Source organism: Bombina bombina, chromosome 1 (genome assembly GCF_027579735.1).
Source record: "Bombina bombina isolate aBomBom1 chromosome 1, aBomBom1.pri, whole genome shotgun sequence".
Classification (NCBI taxonomy): domain Eukaryota; kingdom Metazoa; phylum Chordata; class Amphibia; order Anura; family Bombinatoridae; genus Bombina; species Bombina bombina.
Window position 1 is genome coordinate 127,276,415 of NC_069499.1, and position 19,088 is coordinate 127,295,502.

The 19,088-nt window shown below is 41.3% G+C and overlaps 1 protein-coding gene across 3 annotated transcripts in view; it reads right to left on the bottom strand.

The window, feature by feature from the left end:
• Window positions 1-19,088, bottom strand: part of DDHD1 (DDHD domain containing 1) — a 428,406-nt gene that overhangs the window by 380,274 nt on the left and 29,044 nt on the right. The gene's annotated exons all lie outside the window — the stretch shown is intronic.

Below are 19,088 nucleotides of genomic sequence, written 5' to 3' on the forward strand. Positions count from 1 at the left end.
CTGTTAGAAATATTCTCATTCTATTATAGTACCCGTGAATTCTACACTGGTACTTGATATAAGATAACTATCTCTATATTTATCTTCCATCCATGGGATCGAAGAAGACAGGAGAGATTCCGAATGGTCCACTCTTCGAAAAATTTATTGGAGCCGTAGCTAGACCAAACGGAAGTGCAATAAACTAGAAGTGCTGGTGCAGGAACGCAAACCTTAGGAACTGGAAGTGATCCTTGAGGATTGGTACGTAAAGGGAGCATCCTTCAGATCTATCGTGGTCATGAACTGTCCTTCTCGAACGAGGGGAAGAATGGACCTTATTGTCTCCATCTTGAACGAGGGGACATTTAAAAACTTGTTTAAGCACTTTAGGTCCAGAATCGGATGGAAAGTTCCCTCCTTCTTTGGGACCACAGAAAAGTTTAAATAGTATCCCAAACTTCTCACTGCGATAGGCACCGGGACAATAACTCCTAAGAGGACAGATCCCGTACGCACCTCAGAAAGGCTTCCCTCCTTTCTGGTCAGGAAGACAGGAGAAGAGGAATCTGCCCTTGGGTGGCTGAGACTTGAAACCTATCTTGTAACCCTGAGCTATGACCTCCAGGACCCATGGATCCTGCACGTCTCTGAACTCTTGTTCTGCTTGGATTTATTCCAGGACTTAGCGGCTTCCAATACACCAGTACTCTACTTGCAACTCTTGTTTTGCAATATATATTTTGACCTGTAGGGGGTGCTGTAAGCAGTATGTTGATTTAACCACCCATGCCCTGAAGGATAGTTTTTTTAGAACACTTGAGGGCGATTGAGGACCCAGAATCCACTACCCCAATTTTCATACATTTTAAAAAAAGAACAATGCTGACAGTTCCCTTTTGGCATTTCAGTGTATACAAATTATTCCAAGACACCCCACAGAGGGGGGAACAGGAAAGAAGTCAGACAACGTGAAGTCTTTTGGATTTTTCATTTGGACACCAGAATGCCAAAGGGTTTGAACTCTGAGTGGGAGGATACATTATTTGTGTAGATTCTGAATATAGTCTTGAGTAATTTATAGTTAGCAGTTTTTTTTAATGTAAATTTATATGTTTATCTACAAACACACTTTGAGCATTTAGGTTTTTTGTTCTTTTCATTATATTATGTGCTATTCTTTATATATCACCTTACATTAAACATTTTTTAAATGAGACAACGTTGCAAATATGTAGTACTATACACAGTTGTTCTTTGTACACAGTCTCAGGTACATGATTGGTGCAGTGTTTAAGGGTAGGAGCCGTAATGTGTGTTAAATTTGATATGCTAGCACTTGTTCTTTATGGATCACTGACGAAGGGCAATATATAATTCTACGAAACATGTTTGAGTGACCCCTTTTTTGTGCTGTGATGTGTACTTTGTGCTATTTTCATTTTTGTGCCTATTAAAAAAAATGTGTGCTTTTACCTACTGTGTCCTGTGGAGCTCTCAGTACCGGGTGCTGCCTGTTTGTTCTTTCTAAGTTTGACAGATAGTAGCGTCGCTTCTGACATGCACTTGAGTGAAGAAAGCAGGCAGCGAAACTCATCAACACTGATTACTTATGGAGCTGTTATTATGATTCGGGATGGTTTCGCAGAAACACTCTCCCTGCATCTCCGGACTCTAACTTTCACCAAAGCTCTCACTGAGAGGTTGACAGGACTACCTAAAACTCCAGTCCTATTTCGAAGAGTACTACTCTCCATAAGAGACTACTCCGAATCTTCTGACACTTCTCTGCCAACCTCCTGTGACGAAAGGCAAAGAATGACTGGGGGATGAGGGGAGTGGGGGAGGTATTTAAGCCTTTGGCTGGAGTGGTAAGCTGCCCTCTTCACATCTTTTAAGGAGGTTTTAGCACAGATTCAGCTTAGTTAATTCATAATAATTTATTAAACAGCTATTTAAACAAACATTCATGAGTTACTTTCTAATCTAAATCTTATACCTAAATATAAAGAGATATATTGATATATGCACAATAATATTAACACCTAAACTACTTCCCTGCTATTGCAAAGGATGCTTTCCCTATCATGACCTTAGTGTAAAACTGATAATCCATCTTAAAAGAAAAAATAGCTACAGACAAGGTGAGGGAGGGGCAGAGTTAAACAAAAACAAAATGTATGCTTACCTGATAAATGTATTTATTTCCAGATATGGTAAGTCCACAGTGTCCTCAATTATTGTTGGGAATATCACTCCTGGCCAGCAGGAAGAGGCAAAGAGCACCACAGCAAAGCTGTTAAGTATCACTTCCCTTCCCACAAACCTCAGTCATTTGACCGAAGGGAAATGGAAAAAGGAACAATACAAAGGTGTAAAAGTGCATGATGTCAAAAATAACTATCTTAACAAAAAAAGCGTGGGGTCATGAACTCACCATATCCGGAAATAAATAAATTTATCAGGTAAGCATAAATTTTGTTTTATTTCTTAAGCTATGGTTCACGACGTCCTCAATTACTGTTGGGAACCAATACCCAAACTAGAGGAGACAGATGATTAGGGAGGGAGAAAAATACAGGCAGACCTAAACAGAAGGCACCACCGCTTGAAGAACCTTACTCCCAAGAGAAGCCTCACCCGAGGCAAAAGAATCAAATTTGCAAAATTTAGAAAAAGTATGTAGAGAAGACCAAGTTGCAGTCCTGCAAAACTGGTCCACAAAGACTTCATTGTTGAAGGCTCAAACAGAGGAAACAGCCCACAAGGAAGGAGTTGTAATTCTTTTAGGAGGTTGCAGACTCACAAACCAATCAAATTATACTTCTCAACCACAAAGAAAGAGAAGTAGCAGAATCTTTCTGACCCATATGTTTCCTGAAAAACAAACCAACAGGGCAGAAGACTTGCGAAAATCCTTAGCCGCCTGTAGATTCTCAGAGCACACACACAACATCCAGGTTGTGCAACAAACATTCCTTATGAGAAGAAGGATTAGGCCATAGAGAAAGAACAACAATTTCAATCTGAAACCACCTTAGGAAGAATCCCAACTTGGTGCAAAGAACCACCTTATCAGCAAGAAAGATAAGGCGAGTCACACTGCAAGGCTGAGAGTTCAGGGACTCCCCGCACAGAAGAAGAGCAAAAGGAAACAAAACCTTCCAAGATAACAACTTAATCTCTATGGAATGCAATAGCTCAAACGGAGCCAGCTGCAAAACCTTAAGAACAAGGTTAAGGCTCCCAGGAGGAGCAACAGACTTAAACACAGGCCTGACCCTAACCAGGACCTGACAAAAAGATTGCACATCTGGCACATCCGCCAGACACTTGTGAAACAAAATAGATAATGCAGATGTCTGACCCTTCAGAGTACTGACTGACAAACGCTTCTCCATCCCTTCCTGGAGAGAAGACAAATCATATAATCCTCCAAGAGTAGCCCTAGGATTCAACCCAATAAAGGTATTACGCCATACTGTATGGTAAATCTTTCTAGTAACAGGCTTGCGAACCTGAAACACGGTGTCAATGACCGACTCAGAAAAACCACGCTTATACAGAACTAAGCGTTCAATCTCCAAGCAGTCAGCTTCAGAGAAACAAGATTTTGATGAAGGAAAGGACCCTGAGTTAGAAGGTCCTTCCTCAAAGCAACCTCCAAGGAGAAGATGACATCTTCACTAGGTCCGCATACCAGATCCTACAAGGCCACACAGGAGCTGTTAGAATTACTGACAGAATTACCAATGCTCTCTCCTGTTTGATACGAGCAATGACTCTTGACCTTGACCCGAACCTTGGCGTTCTGCCGAAACTTCATCAGATCCAACTCTACCACCCCCCATTTGAGGGTTAACCTGGAGAACACCTCCGAATGGAGAGCCCATTCCCCGGGATAAAACACCTGTCTGCTCAGGAAATCTGCTTCCCAGTGTCCAGCTTTGATTGTGGATGGCAGCAATCGTGAGCTTCCGTCCACTGAACAATCCGAGCCACCTCCTTCATGGCTAAAGAACTTTGAGTTCCTTTCTGGTTGATGTAAGCCATTGAGGTGATATTGTCCGACTGGAACCTGATAAACCGGGCTAAGGACAACTGAGGCCAAGCCATCAGAACATTGTAGATTGCTCTCAACTCCAAGATGGTTATAAGGAGAGCAGACTCCTCCCGAGTCCATAGTCCCCAGCCCAACAGGCTGGCGTCCGTGGTCACAATTACCCAGGAAGGGCTCCGAAAGCATGTGCCCTGAGACAGATGGCCACCACGGGAGAAAATCCCATGTCGATTTAGATCTATCCTCCGAGACAGAACCACATGATCCCCGTTCCACTATCTGAGCATGCATTACAGCAGAACTCTCAGATGAAAAACGAACAAGGGCATGATGTCCAATGAAGCACCATCAGACCAATTATCTCCATACATTGAGCCACTGAAGGCCGAATCTTGAGAGAGGCAAGAGAAAGGAATCTTTGATTTTCTGACCTCTGTCAGAAACATTTTCAGAGATAGGGAAACTATTATGGTCCCTAAGAAAACTACCCCTGTAGCTGTAACAAGGGAACTCATGTCCAGACTCACTTCCCAACCGTGGGAATGAAGAAAGAAAACAAGATCTCTGTATGAGAGTTTGCTTGAAGAAAAGATGGTGCCTGAACCAGTATGTCATACAGGAAGGGCACCACAGCAATTCCCCGAAACCTGATAATTGGCAAGATAACCCCCACTGGGAGCCGTGGCAAGGCCAAAAGGGAAGAGCCACACCCTGAATGAGTTTGACCGAAAAGCAAATCTCAGGAACTTGAAAATACGCATCCTCGAAGTATATGGTCATCCTGACTGACCCTAATGAACCAAAGGAACCAATGGTTTCCATTTGAAGGACGGTGCCCTGAGAAAACTTGTTGAGACACTTTAGGCTGTCTCACTGTTATCTGGCCTGCCGATAAATTTGAGAAGAAAAGCCTGCCTCTGGGAGGAGGGTATGAATTATATTTAGAAAACCTGAAATACTAAGTCCGTAGCCTATCTGGGACATCTCATATCCATTTTTTGAAGACAGAGAGATTCAGCCCTCCACTTGTCTGATCCCGGATTGGGGGCAAACTCCTTTAGGACTATTCATCTTGTCTTGTGGTAAAAAAAACCTTTTCTACCCGTAATATCAGAAAATTTCCTGACAGATCAGGACCAAAAAAAGGTCTTACCCTTATAAGGAAGTGCCAGAAGCTTGGACTCAGGGGAAAAATCCACTGACCAAGAATAAAGCCACAACGCCCTCCAGGCTAGCACACTGAAGCCAGATTTTGACTCCCAGCTTAAAGACTTGCATGGTAGCATCAGAAATAAAAGAATTGGCTAGTTTAAGAGCCTTAATTCAGTTCTGGATCTCCTCCAAAGGAGTCCCTACCCAAATGCACCAAAAAGATGCCGCACTTGACACAGTGGCAATACAAACTTCCATGTAAGTCCATTGATCCCAAAAAGAGCAGCTATCCTCTCTAGGGATCACAGTTCTCTTAGCCAGAGAATAAAAAGGTCCCTACTACTTAGGCACTGTGCACCATGATATTTAATGGAGACCGCAATAGAAAAACATCTTTTTAAAGACAGGAGATGGGGAAAAGAGTCCCTGACTTTAACCATTCCTGTGAAAAATCTCCTAGTACGGTCTGAAACAGGGAAGATTTCCAGAGAGGAATCTTAGCATTTATAAAAAGTTTACTAGATTCTTAGGGTTGACAGTGACAGGCGTATCGAAGTCGCTCAAAGATAGCCAAAACCTTGTTCAACAATACACAGAGGTTATTCAAGCTTAAATCTGAAGGATACTACTTCAGCATCAGATGAAGGAATTATACTGTCCAAATCTGAGATTTCACCCTCAGAAGCTACCGACATATACTCAGATCTCTGAGGAAGGGCAATCTGTGTAGCAGCAGGTGGGACAGAAACCTTACCATCTGAATCTCTAATTTTCCTCTAGCCTTTAGCATATAATGCAGCCGATACCGCTGAAGATACCTGAGCAACAATTTCTGCAGGCAAAATAAACTCCTCCAGGAGATTGAGAGGAACCGCAGGGCACTGCATGTGACGCCATAGAGGCTTGAGACGTTAAAGGAGAAAGCTGTGGCATTGCCTGAAACAATCATCATAAGAGACATTAAGCTCAGAGATTAATAGTCTCTCAATGATGCAGCACGGAACTGCATACCAAACAATTTGTGCCACAGAGTATAACCAGGCTAAATAAAAAACACAGAGAAACCCATGTCCTAGCAATTAAATATTTATATACCTGTCAGAAAGGGTATGGGGAACCTGGCTGTTGTATCTTCTGTATCTCAAGAGACAACAATCATGCATTCAGAGGAAAAGGCCTCCATTCCATGGTAATAAAATATATGCCCCAAGTAACTATGTGACAAGTACAGACCCATCCAAGGTTGGAATAAAATAAAACTTCCACATTCAGGATGATTACCCCTAAACTTCAGAGTTAATTCACTTAATTTATGAAAACCTCTGCAAGGGGAATTATGCCCATATACATTCGGGACCCAATGAACGTGTCTGAGATAGCTGCACAACCGAGAACATGATATTTGTCTTTCAAGATAAAACATAGCTCTGAATGATTGCCCTTCATATAGAAACCTTGCTCCACTCTTACGGAGAAAAAAACATAATTTATGCTTACCTGATAAATTCCTTTCTCCTGTAGTGTAGTCAGTCCACGGGTCATCCATTACTTATGGGATATTAACTCCTCCCTAACAGGAAGTGCAAGAGGATCACCCAAGCAGAGCTGCTATATAGCTCCTCCCCTCTACGTCATACCCAGTCATTCGACCGAAAACCAAACGAGAAAGGAGAAACTATAGGGTGCAGTGGTGACTGGAGTATAATTTAAAATTTAGACGTGCCATAAAAAACAGGGCGGGCCGTGGACTGACTACACTACAGGAGAAAGGAATTTATCAGGTAAGCATAAATTATGTTTTCTCCTGTTAAGTGTAGTCAGTCCACGGGTCATCCATTACTTATGGGATACCAATACCAAAGCTAAAAGTACACGGATGACGGGAGGGACAGGCAGGATCTTTACACGGAAGGAACCACTGCCTGAAGAACCTTTCTCCCAAAAACAGCCTCAGAAGAAGCAAAAGTGTCAAATTTGTAAAATTTGGAAAAAGTATGAAGAGAAGACCAAGTTGCAGCCTTGCAAATCTGTTCAACAGAGGCCTCATTCTTAAAGGCCCACGTGGAAGCTACAGCTCTCGTAGAATGAGCTGTAATTCTTTCAGGAGGCTGCTGTCCAGCAGTCTCATAGGCTAAACGTATTATGCTACGAAGCCAGAAAGAGAGAGAGGTAGCAGAAGCTTTCTGACCTCTCCTCTGTCCAGAATAAACGACAAACAGGGAAGAAGTTTGGCGAAAATCTTTAGTTGCCTGTAAATAAAATTTCAGGGCACGGACTACGTCTAGATTGGGTAGAAGTCGTTCCTTCTTTGAAGAAGGGTTAGGACACAATGAAGGAACAACAATCTCTTGATTGATATTCCTGTTAGTGGCCACCTTAGGTAGGAACCCAGGTTTAGTACGCAGAACTACCTTGTCTGAATGAAAAATCAGATAAGGAGAATCACAATGTAAGGCCGATAACTCAGAGACTCTTCGAGCCGAGGAAATAGCCATTAAAAACAGAACTTTCCAAGATAACAGCTTGATATCAATGGAATGAAGGGGTTCAAACGGAACACCCTGTAAAACGTTAAGAACTAAGTTTAAGCTCCACGGTGGAGCAACAGTCTTAAACACAGGCTTAATCCTGGCCAAAGCCTGACAAAAAGCCTGAACGTCTGGAACTTCTGACAGACGCTTGTGTAAAAGGATTGACAGAGCTGAGATCTGTCCCTTTAAAGAACTAGCAGATAAACCCTTTTCTAAACCTTCTTGTAGAAAAGACAATATCCTAGGAATCCTAACCTTACTCCATGAGTAACTCTTGGATTCGCACCAATGTAAGTATTTACGCCATATTTTATGGTAAATTTTCCTGGTAACAGGTTTCCTAGCCTGTATTAAGGTATCAATTACTGACTCCGAAAATCCACGCTTTGATAAAATCAAGCGTTCAATCTCCATGCAGTCAGCTTCAGAGAAATTAGATTTTGATGTTTGAAAGGACCCTGAATTAGAAGGTCCTGTCTCAGAGGCAGAGACCAAGGTGGACAGGATGACATGTCCACTAGATCTGCATACCAGGTCCTGCGTGGCCACGCAGGCGCTATTAGAATCACTGATGCTCTCTCCTGTTTGATCCTGGCAATCAATAGAGGAAGCATCGGGAAGGGTGGAAACACATAAGCCATTTTGAAGTTCCAAGGTGCTGTCAGAGCATCTATCAGAACCGCTCCCGGGTCCCTGGACCTGGACCCGTAACAAGGAAGCTTGGCGTTCTGGCGAGACGCCATGAGATCCATATCTGGTTTGCCTCAACGCCGAAGTATTTGGGCAAAGACTTCCGGATGAAGTTCCCACTCCCCCGGATGAAAAGTCTGGCAACTTAGGAAATCCGCCTCCCAGTTCTCCACGCCTGGGATGTGGATCGCTGATAGGTGGCAAGAGTGAGACTCTGCCCAGAGAATTATCTTTGAGACTTCCATCATCGCTAGGGAACTCCTTGTCCCTCCTTGATGGTTGATGTAAGCCACAGTCGTGATGTTGTCCGACTGAAACCTGATGAACCTCAGAGATGCTAGCTGAGGCCAAGCTAGAAGGGCATTGAAAACTGCTCTTAATTCCAGAATGTTTATGGGAAGGAGACTCTCCTCCTGAGTCCATGATCCCTGAGACTTCAGGGAATTCCAGACAGCACCCCAACCTAGCAGGCTGGCGTCTGTTGTTAGAATAGTCCAATCTGGTCTGCTGAAGGGCATCCCCTTGGACAGATGTGGCCGAGAGAGCCACCATAGAAGATAATTTCTGGTCTCTTGATCCAGATTCAGCATAGGAGACAAATCTGAGTAATCCCCATTCCACTGACTTAGCATGCACAACTGCAGTGGTCTGAGATGCAGGCGTGCAAAGGGAACTATGTCCATTGCCGCTACCATTAAACCGATTACCTCCATGCATTGAGCCACTGACGGGTGTGGAATGGAATGAAGGACACGGCAAGCATTTAGGAGTTTTGTTAACCTGTCTTCTGTCAGGTAAATTTTCATTTCTACCGAATCTATAAGAGTCCCTAAGAAGGGAACTCTTGTGAGTGGCAATAGAGAACTCTTTTCTTCGTTCACCTTCCACCCATGTGACCTTAGAAATGCCAGTACTAACTCTGTATGAGACTTGGCAGCTTGCAAACTTGACGCTTGTATCAGAATGTCGTCTAGGTACGGAGCTACCGATATTCCTTGCGGTCTTAGTACCGCCAGAAGAGAACCCAGAACCTTTGTGAAGATTCTTGGAGCAGTAGCTAACCCGAAGGGAAGAGCTACAAACTGGTAATGCCTGTCTATGAAGGCAAACCTTAGGTACCGGTAATGATCCTTGTGAATCGGTATGTGAAGGTACGCATCCTTTAAATCCACTGTGGTCATGTACTGACCCTTTTGGATCATGGGTAAGATTGTCCGAATAGTTTCCATTTTGAACGATGGAACTCTTAGGAATTTGTTTAGGATCTTTAAATCCAAGATTGGTCTGGAGGTTCCTTCTTTCTTGGGAACCACAAACAGATTTGAGTAAAACCCTTGTCCGTGTTCCGACCGCGGAACCGGGTAGATCACTCCCATTAGTAAAAGATCTTGTACACAGCGTAGAAACGCCTCTTTCTTTATCTGGTTTGTTGACAACCTTGAAAGATGAAATCTCCCTTTTGGAGGAGAAGCTTTGAAGTCCAGAAGATATCCCTGAGATATGATCTCTAACGCCCAGGGATCCTGGACATCTCTTGCCCAAGCCTGGGCGAAGAGAGAAAGTCTGCCCCCCACTAGATCCGTTTCCGGATCGGGGGCCCTAACTTCATGCTGTCTTAGGGGCAGCAGCAGGTTTTCTGGCCTGCTTGCCCTTGTTCCAGGTCTGGTTAGGTTTCCAGCCCTGTCTGTAGCAAGCAACAGTTCCTTCCTGTTTTGGAGCGGAGGAAGTTGATGCTGCTCCTGCCTTGAAGTTGCGAAAGGCACGAAAATTAGACTGTCTAGCCCTTGGTTTGGCTCTGTCTTGAGGCAGGGCATGTCCCTTACCTCCAGTAATGTCAGCGATAATTTCTTTCAAACCGGGCCCGAATAAGGTCTGCCCCTTGAAAGGTATGTTAAGCAATTTAGATTTAGAAGTCACATCAGCTGACCAGGATTTAAGCCACAGCGCTCTGCGCGCCTGAATGGCGAATCCGGAGTTCTTAGCCGTAAGCTTAGTTAAATGTACTACGGCATCAGAAATAAATGAATTAGCTAGCTTAAGGACTCTAAGCTTGTCTGTAATCTCATCCAATGTAGCTGAGCTAATGGTCTCTTCCAGAGACTCAAACCAGAATGCCGCCGCAGCCGTGACAGGCGCAATGCATGCAAGGGGTTGCAATATAAAACCTTGTTGAACAAACATTTTCTTAAGGTAACCCTCTAATTTTTTATCCATTGGATCTGAAAAGGCACAGCTATCCTCCACCGGGATAGTGGTACGCTTAGCTAAAGTAGAAACTGCTCCCTCCACCTTAGGGACCGTCTGCCATAAGTCCCGTGTGGTGGCGTCTATTGGGAACATTTTTCTAAATATAGGAGGGGGTGAGAAGGGCACACCGGGTCTATCCCACTCCTTGTTAACAATTTCTGTAAGCCTTTTAGGTATAGGAAAAAACGTCAGTACACGTCGGTACCGCAAAATATTTATCCAGCCTACATATTTTCTCTGGGATTGCAACCGTGTTACAATCATTCAGAGCCGCTAATACCTCCCCTAGTAACACACGGAGGTTCTCAAGCTTAAATTTAAAATTTGAAATGTCTGAATCCAGTTTATTTGGATCAGATCCGTCACCCACAGAATGAAGCTCTCCGTCTTCATGTTCTGCAAATTGTGACGCAGTATCAGACATGGCCCTAGTATTTTCAGCGCACTCTGTTCTCACTCCAGAGTGGTCGCGTTTACCCCTAAGTTCTGGCAATTTAGATAAAACTTCAGTCATAACATTAGCCATGTCTTGCAAAGTGATTTGTAATGGCCGCCCTGATGTACTTGGCGTCACAATATCACGCACCTCCTGAGCGGGAGATGCAGGTACTGACACGTGAGGAGAGTTAGTCGGCATAACTTCCCCCTCGTTGTCTGGTGAAATTTTCTTTACATGTACAGATTGGCTTTTACTTAAAGTAGCATCAATGCAATTAGTACACAAATTTCTATTGGGCTCCACATTGGCCTTTGAACATATTGCACAAAGAGATTCCTCTATGTCAGACATGTTTAAACAAACTATCAATTAAACTAGCAAGCTTGGAAAATACTTTTCAAATAAATTTACAAGCAATATAAAAAAACGTTACTGTGCCTTTAAGAAGCACACAAAAAACTGTCACAGTTGAAATAACATGAACCGGATTAGTTATAGAAACCAAATTTTCACATTAAATTTATTAATTTAGCAAAGGATTGCACACACTAGCAAATGGATGATTAACCCCTTAATACCAAAAAACGGATAACAATAAAAATATATACGTTTTTATCACAGTCAAAGCACAGTCTCACAGGTCTGCTGTGAGTGATTACCTCCCTCAAAACTAGTTTTGGAGACCCCTGAGCTCTGTAGAGACGTCCTGGATCATGCAGGGAGAACAGGAAGACTTGTGACTGAATTTTTACTGCGCAGTAAAAGCGCCAAAATAGGCCCCTCCCACTCATACTACAACAGTGGGGAAGCTCAGTAAACTGATTTTATTCAAAACAAACGACAGCCATGTGGAAAAATAATGCCCATGAAAAATTTTCACCAAGTACCTCAGAGAAAAAACGATTAACATGCCAGTAAACGTTTTAAATATAAATATATGAGATGTTAATAAAAAGCCTGTTGCTAGTCGCTTTCACTGCAGAGAGGCTATAAGTTATATATATACAGTATTTTCTTAGTGAAGTGCCATTCTCCAGAAATACTTCAGTGCAAACATACACACATATCAGCCTGATACCAGTTACTACTACTGCATTTAAGGCTGTACTTACATTACATCGGTATTAGCAGTATTTTCTCAGTCAATTCCATTCCTTAGAAAATAATATACTGCAACATACCTCCTTGCAGGTGAACCCTGCCCGCTGTCCCCTGTTCTGAAGTTACCTCGCTCCTCAGAATGGCCGAGAACAGCAAATGGATCTTAGTTACGTCCGCTAAGATCATACACAACTCAGGTAGATTCTTCTTCTAATGCTGCCTGAGAAAAAACAACACACTCCGGTGCTGTTTAAAATAAACTTTTGATTGAAGAAATAAAAACTAATTTTAATAACCACAGTCCTCTCACACGTCCTATCTATTAGTTAGGTGCAAGAGAATGACTGGGTATGACGTAGAGGGGAGGAGCTATATAGCAGCTCTGCTTGGGTGATCCTCTTGCACTTCCTGTTAGGGAGGAGTTAATATCCCATAAGTAATGGATGACCCGTGGACTGACTACACTTAACAGGAGAAAAGGGGCGTGGACACATGACGCTTCTCCGCTATACAGGAGGAGGAGGCAGGAAGACGAGTCCGGCGCATGCAGCCAATAATTAACCTCGCGCTTCACTGTCAGCCGAGAAACACTAGTGAAAAAGTTCAAATGAACGAGAAAGCGAAAATCGCCAAGCTCAGTAAGAGCCCATAATTGCGCCGATCTTGCTTCTTTTAAATTCTGTTTCAGTTAGAAAAAGAGCGCGTTCACAATAACAGTTAAACCCACTCATCAGAGTAAACTGTGTAGGTAAATAAACTAAAGTTACAGTCCAACGCCACAAGGACTAAATAAGTAATTAGAGGAATCATTAACCCCTAATGAGCCTCTTAACCGTTTCACGCAACGATAACACTAATGAGCCAATAATAAAAGCCATCAGTCAAAAGTGCAAATCCCCATACATAGAAGACCATGCACTTACCTGCATCTAGCCGTCCGGCAGGAGAACAGCCTACCTGGTATGAGAGGATGCCACTCCTCACAGAGACCTGTAAAAAAAAAAAAAAAAAAAGAAAGAACAGAGTAAACCTACTCTGGATTTCTATACTATGGGCAGCAAATATGTTAGGAAAACGAAGCAAGGCCCACCTTACAAGTTCCTAACTGCTCTAAAGCCACCACTACTCTACTGAAGAGATTAATGTTGACTACGGCTAGACCCAAACCTTGAAAAAGGGAAAGAACAGAGTAAACCCACTCTGGCTTTCTATAGAATAGTTAAAATCTTGCTTGAAGCGATAAAAATCCAATTTTCTTCAGACACCAAAACTTCACCTCCTCCATGCACCAAGGCAAAGAGAATGACTGAGGTTTGTGGGAAGGGATACTTAACAGCTTTGCTGTGGTGCTCTTTGCCTCCTCCTGCTGGCCAGGAGTGATATTCCCAACAGTAATTGAGGACGCTGTTGACTCACCATATCTTTGGAAAGAAATAAGATTAAAGTATTAAACCAAGCTTCACTGGAAGAAAGTAGTAGTACAAGCACAAATTTCAGATATATTTTACACCATAAGGCAGCAAAATAAAATGATCGTATATCACAATAATGTTATATTTTCAATAACAAAACATTTTATGCACTGTTAAAATGTTGTTTATTGGTCCTTTGAATTGTAGGAACAAACTTTGAAACAACAGCAGATCTCCAGTTTTTAGAATAAAGGGTGTCTATGTAAATAAAGACTTGATAGGTGGATTAGACATGCTCCAAAAAAATAATCATGGTCAGGTGTTGTCCCAAATACAGTAGCATTAAAAGGGAAATCACAGGTATAGCATAGGTGCCAGCCTCTGCCATCCATTGACTGACAACACTCCTGACAATATTAGCTACCCCCATGACTAATTGTTAACTTTCTGGCTGAAAAAGAAAAATAATATAAGGAAAATATCCTCCACCATGTGCTGCATGCTCTTTGTAGGCTGGCAAATACTCTGAAGTCATAAGAATAGAAGATATAATGATTGGTCTCTTATTTATTGGTTCAAGAAATGTGCCGGAGAACAAAGAGGATATTTTTCACCACATTAAAAAAAAAAGTAGGGGGGGCGGAGCTAGCATTGGAGCCGAGAGGTCGCATCTTTCTTCAGCTCTGTAAGAGAACTTTATCTAATTTTGTTTATATGACCCCTCGGCCCCACAAATTTGACTAAATGGAATACTAATAACTTCAGTGAATAATCCTGTATGAGTCTTGATCGTTATTGAAGACTTGGAGGCAGTAAGCAGCCTAAATTACCAGTGAGGCCCAGAATAAGAACCACGCTGCAGCGGCCATTTTCTCACAGACCTACAAGCACTATAGCGTACATGCGATCTGAGACAGGGGTAGCATAGAAGAAACCACCAACCTATATACTGCAGTAAACAGATTAAGCCCACTCTATCCTAGATTACTAGTAGGCGATCCGCAGCAAACATCTCTTAGATCCCTAGCAAGCTGACCCGGTATAACCCGCTACGCCATGCAGCCTGATCTGAGATTCCTACTTGGAGCCTTGCTGAATCAGCTAGATCGACAAGCGGGGGAACTTACTGATGCGATAAGGTCGGCTTTCTCCTCTTCTCCCCCCATGGTCTGCCGGGAAGTACTGGTCCCGGTCGGGACTCAGGAGCGCTCGAGTGAGTTGATGGGAGCTGGATATTTGGCAGCCGGGTGCAAAGTGGAAGTCCCATGTCTGGATCGTTCGCAGGCTCTTCCCACATGCTGCGGTAAGATGGGAGCTGTTGCAAGCTGTCAGGAGTGTCTCAATTGGGAGGAGACAGATTACTCTACGGGGGCAAGTATAGCAGATCAAAGGTATCTTTTGGATGGAACTGATCAGGGCTCTAACCCAAAAATAAGCTTAAAAGTTGCAAACCGCACTGCTATTAGTCAACTACTATCCTGTACTTCTGTGTATAATACCAATGCCGCTATGCCCTTACTTTACTCAGTCGCTAAGCCACAATTAGATACGCTGGAGACAGACTGCTATATCAGTAGGGGTTTTCCTTCAAAGGCCTACACAAATCAATCTAAGTTGGTAGATGGAGTTCCTGCACTGGATTTTGACAGGAGGAATCCCCCGGGTATCGCAACTAGAGGAATGAGTGCCTGCACGATATCAAGGCAATTTACAGTGATCCTTATGAAATCTGGTATAGGTTGATAACTTTGGATTTTTCTTAGCCTGAACCCATAGCTGGATATATAATGACGGGACATTTTAATGAATGCTGACTGGTTTGATGAGAGTGCCCAACTTGATATACCTGGCACTAGTTTTATAATATAGTGTGTTACTAATCTTCTTAATGCATTGTAGTGTTCACATACTTGAATTATATGTTTGCTTGCACTCTGTTTTCTCCATTATAATATATAAACTAACGTTGCTTACCTTAATTACTAAGCCGTGGGATAGAAAGGATGCTTCAGTTTTTCAATTTAAGGAGATAAAATATTCATAGGGGCTGCAAAGCCTAATTCTAACATTCTTTCAATTATACTCACATAGATAGCTAGCAAAGTAGCCGGACTAACAGAGAATCTACAAACCCAATACAAAACGTACGATTTGTTTTCAAAATGCATGCAGTCTGACACTACTATAGTTAGATTCCCCGCTCTTAGGCATTATGTTGTAGAGATGTACCTCATAACGCCATATAGACTGATCTCATGCCAGTCAGTAATGCTAACACTGATGCGTTTTACACTGTCTATATTTTTTCAGTTAACACATTTATTATTATGTTTGTTGTTTTTTCTAATGATAGCACCCACCAGACACTTAATACAACGTTATATTTCTCAATATTATACTTGCATAGATAGGTTTATTATATGGAGGTACTGGTTATACTTGCAGTCAGAAGCGCCAATATATATGATTGAATTGAATTTTGGGTATCAGTTAATTAATAGTTTAGCATAGCCTTTTGTATAGAATGAGATAATATAAATTTATGCACGCGGAAGAAAACTTTACTCCCTGACGTTGCTGTTTAAGCAAAGATTATGCTTATTTAGGTTCATTTCTACACTAAATTACCTGTATATAATACAGTGCTCAATATACAACTATAATAGCGGCACTTGTTGGCGCAAACACCCATGGATTTATCTTTACTTGTAGTGTAGAGGTTTATGATAAGCCCTTTAGATATTCTAACCTTCCAATGGACTTACGCATACACGCTCCTTTAAAGGTAACTCCCAGCTTCAGAGATATCTAGACAGTAACTTAATTTTAGGAAATATGCGGTACACCTAGATATAACAGTCTTTTTGTTTGCATAAGTTATAAATACTACCACTGTTCTATATTAACTACTTCTTATTAGTCTAATAACAACTTTCTCCTACAAAGTTATGTAATACTGAGATGTTTTAGGTTACTTCAAATGTTTTAGAGATGTTATTAATAATCTTATCGCTTACATGCTTCAAAATAGAGTTCCCAAACTAGATAGAGTTACTCCCATATAAAGTGTTTTCCTTTTGCTAATGTCGAACTAGGCTTTGTGTTATATAATTCCACCTCCACATACTCCTTTTAATCTATCTGGCCTATGACACCTACGGTTAAGGTGTATTACCTATAGGTTCATTGTTTCTTATAACGTGAATACTTCAAATAACCTTATATATGCCTTGACCTTATGCCAGGCATTTACAAATATGTCCTACTAGGGGAGATTCTCAACTTTGTTAAACCTCTTATATGATATGGGATATTCGTAAATCTATTAGCTCCCGTATAGCTTAGTCTTCCACGCCACACATTATCTTGTAATGTATAATTGACTCAGCCAATTAATTTTTCCATGGTTTCCCTCCCCCCCCCCCCCCCCATTGTGGGTGACCATAGCTAGCTACATTGCTATCCCTAGTACTTTCATCAAATAACTTAAGCATGTAATAATATAAATACATAGAAAAATCATTTATATAAGCGGTGCTTACCCGCTGACATTTCCCTACTTTCCCCCTCGCTCCTTCTTTGGCTCTTGATATCATGACCCTATCCTTGAGAATAATAAGCATTCAGTCAAATGACAAATTGGGTCTCTCTAGTAGCTACAGTGCTCTTCTAGAGCATCCTTCACCACTATAGCCCGGAATAATAGCTACTCACAGTATTCTATAAAAAATATAAAAGGAGGGTTTCAGATATGTTCTAACACTCATATTATGTTTTCTTTCCCTGTCATATTGCTGTTAAAACAATCACTACCATGTTTTGTATTATGTTTATGTCATGGTTTTATGATGTCATTTTGAAAAACCCTCAATAAAAATTATTCAAAAAAAAAAAAAAAAAAAAGTAAACAAAATGATGGCATGGGTCATGTGCAAAAACTGACATACAAAAACATAGCATCATCAACCTGTTGCAAAAAATACACAAAAAACAACCCCTCTACTGCTAAGATTAATATTTATAGAAAGGGGCGAGCAAAACTGCATTTCCTTTAGTGTGTGTGTGGGGTGGGGGGGCAGGCCATACTGCAGTACCTGGACAGCACTGATTAACAGTATAATTTGTTGGAGTGAAGAACAAGAACAAATTGAATGTGGTCAGAAGGGTTGTGTTACACCCATGGGAAAGGGTGGGTTACCTTGGATATCTGTACATCCCCTTTTAAAGAAAAGGAAAAAATACAAAATTAACATTCAACTTTGGCAAGTGTGAGCAAAGTTATAAAAAAAAAGGAAAAAAAAAAAAACCACATACGGCATTTTTATGATGTAAATGGTAGAATTAACGTCCATAAATAGTTTTAAATTATTCTAACAAATAACCAGTTCACACAAGCCAGTCACACACAGAACAAAAGAGTATTATTATCACTTATTTGTAGAGCGCCAACAGATTCTGCAGTGCTATGTGGATATTATCATGTTTGCATCCCTTAAAGGGACATTCTAGTTAAAATTTAAATGCACATAGATGAATTACATATTTGAATAGAAAAAGATTTGCAATATACATGTATTGTCAAAAAGGCTGTGTTAACATTTCTCTCTGCACATGCATGTAGATATTCTCAGTGCGCCAGCATTTTAAATACTGCAACTGCTCAGAGAGCCAGTGGGGCTTGTGTCGGCTATTAACAAAATGAGTCATTACCAGATGGTACAGGCCCCTTATGCTCTCTGAGCAAGCATACTTAAAATTTACTTAGAAACAGGTATAGATTTTATTAGAAATATTTTTGACAATACATGTTTATTACAAGAATGCTTCTAGTCAAAACTGAAATGCACCGTGTGAATTCCAAATTTTGGCTGGAATGTCCCTTTAACCTATTTTTGTTTTTCACACATTTTTCTACACACACTGTAGCAGTTTGCATGTTGCTAGCACATGATAAGTTCCTGTTTCATTTTCCACATCCTGCTGCCACGAAGAGCAACTGATCTTTGCCAATATTCAAATGAACTTTTAAATAACATAATTGTAATATAGAAAGGGTTAACCTGGTTTGGAAGATGATATATACAGACTACAGCGATGTACACATAACTTATGACTACAGGATTACAAAATCTACAATAATTCTTTATTTTGTTACAGTTAATTAAAGGAAAACTGAACCCAAATTTTTTCTTTCGGGATTCAGATAGAGCACGGAATTTTAAGCAACTTTCTAATTTACTCCTATTATCAAATTTTCTTCATTCTCTTGGTATCTTTATTTGAAATTCAAGAATGTAAGTTTAGATGCCGGCCCATTTTTGGTGAACAACCTGGGTTGTCCTTGCTGATTGGTGAATAAATCCATCCACCAATAAAAAGTACTGTCCAGAGTACTGAACCAAAACAAAAAACAAAAATTAAAAAAATAATAAATCTTAGATGCCTTCTTTTTCAAATTAAGATAGCAAGAGAACGAA